The sequence below is a fragment of the Otolemur garnettii genome, unplaced genomic scaffold (genome assembly GCF_000181295.1).
Source record: "Otolemur garnettii isolate 467f Iridium unplaced genomic scaffold, OtoGar3 scaffold00005, whole genome shotgun sequence".
Lineage (NCBI taxonomy): Eukaryota > Metazoa > Chordata > Mammalia > Primates > Galagidae > Otolemur > Otolemur garnettii.
This window is the reverse complement of record NW_003852400.1, coordinates 45,649,318-45,652,993: the sequence shown is the minus strand read 5'-3', so window position 1 is coordinate 45,652,993 and position 3,676 is coordinate 45,649,318.

Genomic DNA, 3,676 nt, shown 5'->3' with positions numbered 1-3,676 from the left:
GAATCCTGACTGACTACATGGGTGGCCCCATTTGACTGATAAATAGAGTCCCACTCATGAAAATGTTCGACTTCTAAATTAAACACACATATACATATCCACATACACATACCACTTTTCAGAGTAAAAGCTCATGGTTAACCAGTTCAAATTGTTTTAGCATGGGAAAATTAACAACTATTGTCTCTCTCTATCTGTGAATATGAGATTTAGACCTTACATATTTGGCCTGGCATAATACAAATATTATATATGTCTTTGAGGTCTTTTCCAAATGTAGCTATCATTTGTATGCACATTCATTAATTCTCTTATCGGGTATATAGCAATAATGTTCTTTCTGACTCTGAAACAATAGCACAACACATATAAATGAAAATCCCTGCAAGCTCAGAAGTACAAAAATAGCAATGATACATCACACTTTTAAAGAGCATTTCATTAATAGATGGATCGGGACTTACTTCTTGTTGTACATCATTTAATTGTTATGTATTTAAAATGAGACATATATCTAATATTCTTCTCAAGCTTTCATATACTTCAAATTTATTATGTCAGTTGTTAGTGGCAATGACATCACAAGATGAATTCAAAGCAATGATTGCTTTAACATTTAAAAAGCTTAGAGTGTGCCGATTATTCAGGCTGCTAAGTGAAAGTACAAATGTCAGTTTCGCTATCTATAATCTCATACTGTTCAAAGGTTCATGAATTACACATGCAGTGGATAGAAATGGAGGAACTGAATTTGACTAAAAGACCTTTTCCACAAAAAATTTGCTGAAACGATTTCTTCTAATGTATTTTAGTGATTAATCAATTTGATTTAAAATGTTGGAATTATTTAAGGCCTGTACTTTGAATTTACTGTGAACTCTAAGCATGTTTATATTTATTGCATCAACTAAGTAAACAGCATATACTTAATGCTTTTAAAATGTTCTCCAGTAAAATTTAGGTCAGTACTTACTTGTTAGCTATCAGCCTTGGAGATACATTGACATGTTTGATTAACAGTGTGCCTCTCCCACAGTGCTTTGTGTAATTTCTGCAATTTTATGTCGTTGGCAAAAAAATCAGTATCAGCTGCTATCATATACTTAAAAGTGTTTTACTTGTGTTAATTTTCTATATTTTTCAATATTTGTACTTTTTAAAAATTATGTTGATCTTCTTTGAAAAATAAACAATTCCACCACATAAATATTTTTGGGAGCATAAAAGTGGAGTACTCAGGATGTATTGATTTCCTGCTAACACCATGTGTTGGTGGACCTGGGTTCAAATACAGCTATGACCAGTAATGACTGAAAATTCAGATTATTTGAAATTCTGATTTCAAATAGACCACTACCTGAGTCTACTAAACACTGTCTTGCTGCAAGGCTGTATTAATGGGGCCACAGACTTGGATTGTCTGGAAAGAAATATCTTACTTTCCTTCTCTAGCAAGCAGTTCTTGGTTTTGATTCAGATTATTACTGCTAAATATTAATGGATATGTGGGAAATGGACCCCAAAACAAGAGGAGATAACTCAGCTAGAGATATGAGGAGGAGAAATGGTTTGATTTTGTATTGTCAACCACCAAACCCTACTTCTCTCTACTGAAGATGTTTCCTGGTTATAAATCTTTCTATCCACCTGGGAAAGAAATAAGAAAAGGAAACTGACAAATGTCAGCCCCAAACATTTAAATCCTTCATCTCTTTCTGTCCCTCAAATGCATGAATGTATACATATATAAATAATTGTACAAGTTCTGGCATTAAAAAATACTGGTAGCAAAATGCCCTGTTGGGTAGTGGAAATTTGGCTTAAGATAGAAGAGTGTAGAAGCACAAGTTGAAAAATGGGAATTACAAGGCTGATTTCACCCACTTAAAAAGCTGAGGTCCCTGGAAACCTCTAGCTTAACTTGATAGAACAGTGGTCACCAACATTTTTGGTACCAGGTACTAGTTTTGTGGAAGACAGTTTTTCCACGGACCAAGTGGTGAGATGTTTTTGGAATGATTCAAGAGCATTTCATTTATTGTGCACTTTATTTCTATTATTATTACATTATAATACATAATGAAATAATTATATAACTCACCATAATGCAGAATCAGTGGGAACCCTGAGCCTGTTTTCCTACAATTAGATGGTCCCATCTGAAGGTGATGGGAGACGGTTACACTGTTGCTTCTGTTATGTTGAAGCTCTATCTCACACCAGGCCTTAGATTCTTAGAAGGACCATAAAACCTAGATCCCTCACATTCACAGTCTATAGTAGAGTTGGTGCTCCTAGGAGCATCTACAATGTGAGTGATGGGAAGCAGCTCTAATACAGATGACACTCTTCTCACTCACCCATCTGCTCACTTCTCGCTGTGTGGCCTGGTTCTTAACAGACAAGTATGAGTTAGTGGCCCAAAGTTCACCCTTAGGGTGAACAGTGTAAACCTACTTTGGCTACATTTACCACCACTTTTGCCCAGTAGAGGCCAGTTAAAAATTATCCTAGTATATTTTCATTTTTAGTTTTTGGGAAAGTAGGTGAATCAGTAAGCAATTGACTGGGTTCCTTTACATCTTAGTGGAGGAAAAGGTTACAGGATTCAAGAATTCTGCCTCGCTTTGGGATTGTCCCTATTGTCCAGGTTGCCCAGTGGTTCACTTGGAGCTATTAATATTCGGGTCAGAGGCATTCTTTGTCTTCACCCAGACATTCTCCATGCATTCTCACACAGTTTGAAAGTCTTCAGGGTATGTAAAGTGACCTCTTAAAGATCACTTCATCTCTGGTATGTTTCAGTCAGAACTCGCTGGTTTCACCCATAGACAATCTCCTTTTGTGTGTCTTTCTGTGACTGGTGTTGTTTTCTAAGTCATGGATGTGTTTCACATAAATCCTGTCAACATCTACCTCTCCAGCCCATCTTTTCAATCTGCCAGCAATCCAGCATCTTATTGCCATTTCTATCTTACGTTGGTTTTAATATTTCAAAAATGTTTTTGATTGACCATTTTTCCTAGGTGATTCAGCCACTACTGTGTTTCAAACTGTCACACAACTAATATAACTAAGATATTTTCATATTCAGAAGCTGTAGTGACATAATGCTTGAGAGTAGCTGCAGCTTCAACAGTCTGATTTTCAAGGATCTCTTCAGCTTGACCACCCTCATCTCACATTTGTCTCCTTTGGCTCCAGCTGGGTCACTTTCTTCCTGTGCCCTCAACATACAATTCCAGTTTCTGATTGGAATTTAGATTATGTACCCAAGGTAGCACATATGTTTTCTTGGTCTATCCAAAACTTACTTATTCTTTCAAGTGCCTATAAGCCTCTCAAACCCACTTTCAATGTCCCTTAGTCCAGTCCTCTTCAATATGGGTGTATGTATTTGTATTTTCCTCCCTCTGGAACTTGGCTGCTAAGAATGCATCTGTCTTTGACAAACATTCTTCCCAAATAACGCCATCAAGAGATTATGGAATGGTGGCTACATTTTCAAAAGTCTCCTCTTCACTTCTTCCATTGTTTTTTTTTTTTTTTTCCCAAATTAAAGACTCCTTTATTGCATTGCTGAAATTACAAAGAGATGTTAAGGAATATCATGCGGTATCTTGCTGCAGCTGGACAACTCTTAGGTCTTACTCATCAGCCTGCTGAACTGTTCCTT